This window comes from Bidens hawaiensis, unplaced genomic scaffold, assembly GCF_021521415.1.
Source record: "Bidens hawaiensis isolate Kalapana, Puna unplaced genomic scaffold, B.hawaiensis_p1.1 tig00037561_1, whole genome shotgun sequence".
Lineage (NCBI taxonomy): Eukaryota > Viridiplantae > Streptophyta > Magnoliopsida > Asterales > Asteraceae > Bidens > Bidens hawaiensis.
In genome coordinates, this window is record NW_027496549.1 from 58,677 (window position 1) to 69,031 (window position 10,355).

The window sequence follows — 10,355 nt, forward strand, 5'->3', positions numbered from 1 at the left end:
GGTTTTGGCATGCATTTTTTGGTGTTGCCAGCTCAAACAACGACATAAATTTACTTGATCAATCTCCCATATTTGACGATTGGATCAACGAGACGGCCCCGGACTCCTCTTTTGAGCTTAGAGGGACGCTTTACAAGCGTGGGTATTACCTTGCCGATGGAATATATCCGGATTACTCAAAAATTGTCAAGTCGCTTTCGCAACCCATCGGCGTGAAACGACAAACGTTCAAAAAGCTCATGACGCGGCAAGAAAGGATAATGAACGAGCATTCGGGGTGTTGAAGTCTAAGTGGCACATTGTGGATCGTCCATCCAAGTGTTTTTCTAAGTGAAAATGAGGAACATTATGTACGCTTGTGTTATTCTTCATAATATGATTTTAGAGGACAATGGGTTAGCGATTTGTCAACATAACCCAAATGAGGATGCGCCTATGTACGAAAAAATCAACGAAGACAAAAAACGAAGAAACTGTCAAGAAATTCGAAGCCGAGAGATTCATGACGCATTAACGGCGGACTTGATCGAATGTATTCACGTTCGTTCAAGCAATCAGTAGTTTATTTATGTAACTTTTATTGATGCTTTTATTTTAAAATTATTGTAACATTTCTTGTAATGTTTTATTTATGTTTATTAGTCTTTGAATGTATTGTAATTTTTATTAATCAATTAAAATTTTATTATATAATATAAAAAACAAAAGATTAAAAAAATAATAATAAAATAATTGAGGTTTGACATACTCTGTTTCACACGGTATTTCCAGTGAAAAATATGGATGTGAAAGCTGATGTGGCGTAGATGTGACAGGGAGAGAAGGTTTCACAAGCTTGTTTACATTATTGCTCTAAGTGATAATAAAAAAAATGTCTAATTAAAAAAGATTAACTAATTTGTCAACTTATGAAAATTATATGTGGTTAACTTGATGTTGATTGTATTGGTTGGATATGTGTCTTATGTTTTTTTAAGAATCAAAATAATTTGTTAGTGACTTTGTGTTTATGTAGCTTTTGGGATTTTGTTTGGCAAGATTATATAGTTAATAAATTTACTTGGGTAGGCAAAGTTTAATTATTTTTTAATGCATTATCTTAACACAAAACGATGGAAGTTCTTCTTACCTAATGTATTTTATCTCATGATTTCAGGTATTATTTGACGATGGTTGTTGACTGAAGAATTTAGTTAGTTGGTTACAGCTGTTAAGTGGAGTTAGACCACCACTTAATACTTTTATTAAGCGTAACGTAGACCCAATTCCATTTGGTGAATATCAACTCATGAGACGCCAACACATTTTCTACCGCATTATATATGTGTGTGCAACTTTGCATTACCTTTTTATTTTTCCTTTTTGAATCAATGACAAAGTCCCGGGTACATCCATTGACAAAAGTCCGCTCAGGCCCACGATCACAGACAACGTAGTGATTTAGCCCGCTACCAACTTCAGAGGAAAGCCATCGCCCGAAGGCTCATTGTAGTAAAACCATGGCTCGCGCATGATATTTTGTCTCGAGTGAGACTTGAACTGACGACCTTCCATAAGAAAAGCAATGGAACTACCGTTGCATCAATTGACATTTTAATTCTTTTCTATGGAACTCTTCTAGAATTCAAATAGATAAACCTCATACGATTGATTCTCATTATACAATTTTCATTTTTACATTTTATGAATATTAATTTTCTAAGAATAATCAAATGGGTATGCATATGATATTATTTTATTTTTCAAGACGTAACTTATGCTGAATTTGTATGTTTTTATTTAGAATAAATGCTTTGAAAGAAAAAAAATAAAAAAGATTATATTTTAACTTAACCATACTTAAAAATGTCACAAAGTACATCAGTATAAAAATAAAAAAAGTGAAATGTCAAAATTCTTTTGTCGTCCTTTCATTACGACATCTTAATCATTCTTGAGACGTTATACTCTTAGCTAAATACATGTTCAAGTGTTTCTCTCCCTAACAATGGCTTAATAATCACTCATCTCTTGTATGCTGATGATTATATGATCTTTGTTAGGGACTGGTCACCCTTTAATATAATTAGCCTCACTAGGGTGCTTCGTTGCTTTCACATGGCCATGGGATCAAAGGTAAACTTCAAGAAGAGTAAGGTTTACGCTATAGGGTGGAGGATTCGGAAGTGGGAAGATTAGCAAAGCATCTAAAGTGTAATGCTGCTTCATTCCCCTTCAAGTACTTGGCGCTACCAACGGGTGCAAAACATCTTCCTTCTCGGAATTGCTTTAATAAATTGGTTCTCGGCAGTTTGCCACTCTATTACATTTCCGTATTTAAAGCTCCTAATATCATTGTTGTCACACCCCCGTCTAAGGGCTAGGAGCTGACCAATCAGTTGGTACCATAATTGTTAATAAATCAGAGTTACGTTTATTTGCGGAAGACTTATAAAACTTTAAGGATCGAAAATGTAACTTATATATATATATAAAGACGGGATTATAAAATACCCGTTTAAGTTAACAAAATATTACTTGTTTATGTTTATAAACCACCATATTAAGTTATTACAAAACAAATCCGAGCCATCGGATAGTTATAGCACTTCGTCACTTCCAAGTGCTATCATTGTTCACCTGCAAAATGTAAGAAAATACGTCATCAACGAATGCTGGTGAACACGCTGACGCAAAATGTAACACCCCGACCAAAGGCGGATTATACATCGGGGCGCCACATATTGTTTCATTACTCGTGACACTATTGGGTGTCAATATTTAATAAATACATTCATTCGCGCACGCGCAGGGTAAACACAAGATATAAATAAACCAACATAAATCAATATATTATAAATCAAAATATTCGAACAGCAATAACTTGTCTTGATACATTTTAATCTAGGTCCAAAAGTAAAAACGTCCTATGTGTCCACAAGCTCCAAAACAGCTACTGCAAACCTGAACATGTGTTAAAATAAACGTCAAACACTTGCGTGTTGGTGAGAAATCAAGTTTAATACAATACATAGATAACAATAAATCTGCGCGCAACACGTGTATGTCTGGTGTTTAACAAGGGTGCAATCAGATTGTGATCAAGCCTAGATAGATCATAGCTCATAGTTCATAGTTCAATCCGTGCTCCCAATTGAGCACAAAAACGAGAAAACATCTGTGCAAGTGTAAACAAAGAAAACCGTAAACGATAGGTCTCCCGTGTTCATCTAATGGATCCATGAAAACTGCGGAATAGGCCGAACAAAGCGGTTAATGATATACACATACAAATAAACAGCCAAGTAAACGTCCTCAACACATGGGATACTGCGCGACTAAAGCTCATAAACAAGTTTAAGACTCTAAGTTTGTATGAACACATGAACATCCCAAAACATTAAAAGTAAAAAGGGATTAGATACGAGATTACTCACTTGATAAACGATGCGGTGTAAGATAAAGCAAGAACCAACTTTAAACAAGCACAAGTTAACCTATAATTAAAGATTATTGTTTTAACGATCTGTTTTAAGTCTTGATTATAAGTTAGCATAATTAATAAGTAATTATTATATATAATATATATATATTACCGGAAAAGCAGGGCAGAACAGGGAGGAAGACGGAGGCAGAGAGGAAGACGGCAGAGAGAGCAAGGAGAACAGGAGAGATTAAGTGTTTGTGTGTGTAGTGTTAAGAAAAATAATGTTATTATTTATAGAGAAAACCCTAGGAGACACAATCCCTAGAAAAGGGGAAAGGATCTCAAGACAAACAGAACAAGACAAAACAAAAGATAACAAAAGATATGGCAGCTGCAGGGGGCAAGATAAAGCTGTCAGGGAACAGTAAACAGGCATGGGAGGTGTCAGAAAAGGTACTGGTTAAGCATGGAAAAGCAGATCTCAAAAGATAATGTCAGTCACTTTATCTGCCAACCAATGGGGTTGGTGCGCATGCTGCGCCGAAAGTAACTTTTCAGACATAAAGCAGATTAGGTCAACAGCTCAAAAGATAAGACAACACAAAAGCAAACGGCTAGATTCAACAGAAGAAAACTAAAAGGGTTTAGCGCGAGAAGGCTAAGGCGCGAAGGCAGACACAGATGGTCAAGAGAGCGCGAGCGCGAAGGCAGACAGAAACAACCTTAACGCGTCGCGGGAAGAACTACAAATCCTTAGCGCGTCGCGGGAAGAACTACCGTTCTTAGCGCGCTGCGAGAAGAATTACAAATCCTTAGCGCGCTGCGAGAAGAGTTCGTCTCGCGTATCGCTGAAACAGGTGGTCTTCACGCAGGATTCCTTGTAAGGGAGTCTGGCGCGTGGAGCTGCGCAGACAACCTTAGGCGGGAAGGAACAAAGGACAAGCAAAGAGTTAGAAGAAAAAGAGGGAAACAAGGCGTAAGGGCGGGACGGCGACAAGAGGGAAAAGAAGGCGGAAAGAGAGAAGGAGAGGGACGGGACGGCGGAAAGAAAGAGAGAGAAAGAGGCGGGAAGGAAATTATATATTATTATTAAAAGTAAAATATAAGTATAAATAAATATTAAATCATAAAAGAAAGAGATCGGGTCAGAGAAACGGGTACCTGGGTCGGGTCGGATCGGGGCAGATGTCACAGTCTCCCCTACTTTAAGAAATTTCGTCCCGAAATTTATCTCGAAGTAGGTTGCACAGAGAACAGGTGCGGGTACTTGATCTTCATTTGATCTTCCCTTTCCCATGTAAACTCGGCTCCGCGCTTGGACTCCCAGCGAACTTTCACGATAGGGATACGACTGCGCTTGGTTTGCTTAACCTCGCGATCCATAATCTCAACAGGCTTCTCAACAAAATGCATAGTTTCATCAACTTGAACTTCATCAAGTGGAATGTGAAGGTTTTCGTCAGCTAAACACTTCTTGAGATTGGATACATGGAACGTTGGATGCACATTACTGAGCGCGGGCGGCAGGTCAAGTCTGTAGGCAACTTTTCCTACACGCGCGAGAATCTTGAATGGACCAACATAACGAGGAGCAAGCTTACCTTTCTTCCCAAAGCGGACAACACCCTTCCAGGGCGACACTTTGAGGAGAACAAGATCACCAACTTGAAATTCGAGAGGCTTTCGCCTGCGATCTGCGTAACTCTTCTGTCGGCTTCTAGCAGTCAGCAGATGATCACGGATCTTGGCGATTTTATCGGTTGTCTCTTGAACAAGTTCGGGTCCTGTGATTTGAGTTTCCCCCACTTCGCTCCAACAAATCGGGGAGCGGCACTTACGACCGTAAAGTGCTTCAAATGGGGCCATACCGATACTGGAATGATAGCTGTTATTATAAGAGAACTCGATTAAAGGCAAGTGCGAATCCCAATTACCTCCAAAATCAAGAACACAAGATCGGAGCATATCCTCAAGAGTTTGAATAGTTCGCTCAGACTGACCGTCAGTCTGAGGATGATATGCCGTACTCATGTCCAAACGAGTTCCTAGCGCAGATTGGAGAGATTTCCAAAAGCGAGATATAAAACGGCCATCGCGATCGGATATGATGCTCAAAGGAGTACCATGGCGGCAGACAATTTCCTTGACATAAAGCTGCGCGAGATGCTCAACACGGTAGTTTTCACGAATGGGCAGGAAGTGAGCAGACTTAGTCAAACGATCCACTATTACCCAAATGCTATCATGTTTGCTTGCTGTCAAAGGTAACTTGGTAATAAAGTCCATCGCTACACATTCCCATTTCCACGTAGGAATTTCTGGTTGTTCGAGCAAACCAGATGGGCGTTGGTGTTCAGCTTTTACCTTAGAACAAGTCAGGCATTTAGCTATGAACACAGCAATATCCTTCTTCATACCGGGCCACCAATAAGTAATGCGCAAATCCTTGTACATCTTATCAGCGCCGGGATGAATAGAATACCGAGATTTATGCGCTTCACTCAGGATATCAGCGCGAAGATTCTCATCAAAGGGAATCCAGATGCGATTAAGATAGCAGAGAATTCCACTCAGATTAGGCACAAAATGCGCTTCCGCGCCACACGCTAACTCGGCGCGAAGGTTACCATTACTGATAGATGCGCGCTGCGCGTCACGAATACGCGATTCAAGGTTGCTTTGAATCGGCGCAAAGTGAAGATGCGTGCGCGGCAAAATACAGTTAAGCTGGCAGGGTTTTCGGCTGAGCGCATCGGCTACCACATTAGCCTTACCAGGATGATACCGGATCTCACAATCGTAATCGCTGATGAGTTCGTTCCATCGGCGTTGCCTCATGTTAAGTTCCTTTTGATCAAAGATATGCTGAAGGCTTTTATGGTCAGTGTAGAGGATACACTTAGTACCATAAAGGTAGTGTCTCCAGATCTTCAAGGCAAAAACAACTGCACCAAGTTCGAGATCGTGAGTTGTATAATTCTTTTCATGAACCTTGAGTTGCCTTGATGCGTAAGCGATAACCTTGCCTCGTTGCATAAGAACACAACCGAGACCTTGGTTGGAGGCATCGCAGTACACGACAAAATCATCATTACCCTCAGGTAGCGCAAGAACAGGAGCTTCACACAACAAACGCTTGAGTGATAGAAAGGCTTCTTCTTGCTTCGAGCCCCAAATATACGGTTTACCTTTGTGCGTTAGAGCTGTTAAAGGCAAAGCGATCTTCGAGAAGTTCGAAATGAAGCGCCGGTAATAACCAGCTAAGCCCAGAAAGGAACGGATCTCGGAAGGAGAGGATGGCGTAATCCAGTTCTTGATTGCTTCAATTTTGGATGGGTCGACATGAATACCCATCTTGTTCACAACATGACCAAGAAACTGTACTTCATCAGACCAGAATTCGCACTTGGAAAGCTTAGCATAGAGTTGCTCAGCTCTAAGCTTTTGCAATACCAATCGGAGATGTTGCTCATGCTCGGCCTTGGTCTTAGAATACACCAGAACATCATCGATAAACACAATCACGAATTTATCCAAGAAAGGCCTACACACCCGATTCATTAGATCCATGAAAACGGCGGGTGCGTTGGTTAAACCGAAGGACATGACCAAGAATTCAAAATGGCCATAACGAGTTCGAAAAGCAGTCTTCGGAACATCTTCATCGCGGATGCGCAACTGGTGATAGCCAGAGCGGAGATCAATCTTGGAGAAACAAGAGGCACCTTGGAGTTGATCAAAGAGGTCGTCAATACGCGGTAAGGGATACCGGTTTTTAATGGTGAGTTTGTTCAACTCGCGGTAATCAATACACATGCGAAACGATCCATCTTTCTTTTTAACGAACAACACCGGAGCACCCCAGGGCGAAGAGCTAGGGCGGATGAATCCTTTAGCAGTCAACTCTTGAAGTTGGCTTGCCAATTCTTGCATCTCAGCGGGCGCAAGACGGTAAGGAGATTTAGCTACGGGGGAAGCACCAGGGACAAGATCAATACGGAACTCGACTTCACGAGCGGGAGGGATACCAGGAAGATCATCAGGAAAAACTTCAGGGAAATCACGCACAACAGGGATATCGCGAAGCTTCTTCTTTTCTTCAGCAGGTTTAACCACATGGGCTAAGAATGCAACACACTTCTTCCGCATGAGTCTTTGGGCTTCGGCGCAAGACATAAGCTTAAGACCACTGGAGGGTTTTTCGCCGTAGATGTGAAGATCACCATTTTCTCGAGGTATGCGAATCATCTTCTTGGCGCAAATAACTTCGGCGCGATTCTTCGAGAGCCAGTCCATACCAATGATAACATCAAAGCTTCCAAGAGGCATGGGGATGAGGTCAATCAGAAAATCGTTTTCGTTAAGGTTAAGCGTGCAATTTTTAATCACAGAGTTAATTAAAACAGTTTCGCCATTAGCCAATTCAACTGAAAAATCTTCTTTTAAGTTATCGCGCGGTCGCGCAAGCTTCTGCTCAAAAGCGCGAGAGATAAAACTTCGATCGGCGCCAGTATCAAAAAGTACAGAAGCATAAAATCCGTTAAGCAAAAATGTACCATTAACTACGTCATTATTCGCTTGCGCTTGGTGCGCGGTTATGTTAAAAGCTCGTCCACGCGTCACTTGGTTCGAAACCTGGTTCACCGGATTCGCTTGCGTAATCTGAACTTGTAGTCTCGGGCACGCGTTCCGGAAATGACTGGGATCACCGCAGTTAAAGCACGATCTGGGTCGTGGGTTTTGGTAGGTTGGTTGTGGGTTCTGCGGGTAGACTGGTGGTGTTGGCGCAATTGGGTTGGCGAGAGGGACTCTACAGTATTCGGCAGAGTGACCAACGCGGCCACATCGGTTACATTGCCGACACGGGGTTTGGGTTGGGTGGTGAAGTCTACAGGTTGGGCAAAAGGGTTGATTTCCGGTGTAAGGTTTCTTAGGTGGCGGGGCAGGGAGTGCGGGATTGGTTAAGGCATAGTTGTGGACTATAGGAGGTGTTGGGTAGGCTGACAGAGGGTTAGGCGCGTAAACTGGAGGTTGATAAATGGGTTGCTGGGCAATGGGCGGGTTGGTAAGCGCATAGGCCTTGCGCCTGCGCTTGAGGTTGTTACGGTTTGAGGATTCTGGTTTGGTTTCTGTTGGTTCAGGGGCAGTCTTGGTGGGTTTGGTCTTTTCAGATCCCCGCAGGAACAGGGTTCCTGCTCTGACATGGTTGTCGCTGAGCACAGCGGCCAACTCGATGGCGTCAGAGAGGGTTGCTGGGTTTCTGGCCCATACAGAATCTTGAATTTCCATGGGGAGACCCCCAAGGAATTTCTCTATGGCTCGGCGTGAAGGGGTAACAAGGTGAGGGACCAGTAAGCTTAGCTCGTGGAAACGCGTCGCGTACTCGCGCGCTTCACCGCTGTATTGCTTAAGATTCCAAAATTCTTCCTCCAAGCGCTTAACTTCGTTGGGAGGGCAGAATTCTCGCGTCAAGAGATCCTTAAATTCCTCCCAGAGTATGCTGGAAGCAGCTTCTGCGCCACGCGCATGGGCTACTCCATTCCACCATGTAAGCGCTCTAGATTCCAGGACACTGGAAGCATACAGGGTTCGTCTGTCTGAGGGGCATTGGGTGTGGAGGAAAGTGTTTTCTATTTTCTCAAGCCACTGGAGCATCACGGTGGCTCCTTCAAGACCTGTGAACTTTGGAGGGTTACCCGCGTTAAAGGACTTAATGTTATAACTGGAGGTATTGTTTTGGCTCAAGGCTTGGGCTATCGCGGCGGCCATTTCCTGGGAACGTTGCTGAGAACGTCTGCGCGCGGCTTCTTTCTTCTTGAGATGGCGAGCTGATAGTGGAGGCATTCTATAAAAGTTTTAATTTTAGTTAATATCTTGGTTTTAGCGCAAAGTTTTAATCTTATAAAGCTTGGTTTCACGGAGTTAGATACTATCAAAAGTTAAAGTAAAATAAATGACCCTAAATGCAGACTTAATAAAGGTAACAAATTCGAATCAAGAATCGACAATTCATGTATCACCATGACTTTCCGAATTCCCAATTTAGAATATACGAGCAAACGAGTATTGGAGATTGACGATTCATGTATCACCATGACTTTTCAATCTTCAATATAAAATACACAAGAAAATGAGTATTGGAGGTTGACAATTCATGTATCACCATGACTTTTCAAGTCTCCAACCTTAGAACATAATCGTAAATGGAAATTGAAAATCAACTATTCATGTATCACCATGACTTTTCGGATTTTCAAATCCAACAAACGAATATGTAAGTAAAATCAATAAAAATCGAAATTCAACAAAAATCGAAATATCGCGAAATAAAACATAAAATCATATACTGCGCAAGCGCGAGCATATTCATAAATAATGAGTAATTAACAATAAGCGCGCAAACATGAGATTTCTCTCATGCGCAAGAAGGGACTCTTAGGTATTCTAGGCCGTTACGTCTAACCACCTATCCTAAAGTCAACGAGCTCTGATACCAATCTGTAACACCCCGACCAAAGGCGGATTATACATCGGGGCGCCACATATTGTTTCATTACTCGTGACACTATTGGGTGTCAATATTTAATAAATACATTCATTCGCGCACGCGCAGGGTAAACACAAGATATAAATAAACCAACATAAATCAATATATTATAAATCAAAATATTCGAACAGCAATAACTTGTCTTGATACATTTTAATCTAGGTCCAAAAGTAAAAACGTCCTATGTGTCCACAAGCTCCAAAACAGCTACTGCAAACCTGAACATGTGTTAAAATAAACGTCAAACACTTGCGTGTTGGTGAGAAATCAAGTTTAATACAATACATAGATAACAATAAATCTGCGCGCAACACGTGTATGTCTGGTGTTTAACAAGGGTGCAATCAGATTGTGATCAAGCCTAGATAGATCATAGCTCATAGTTCATAGTTCAATCCGTGC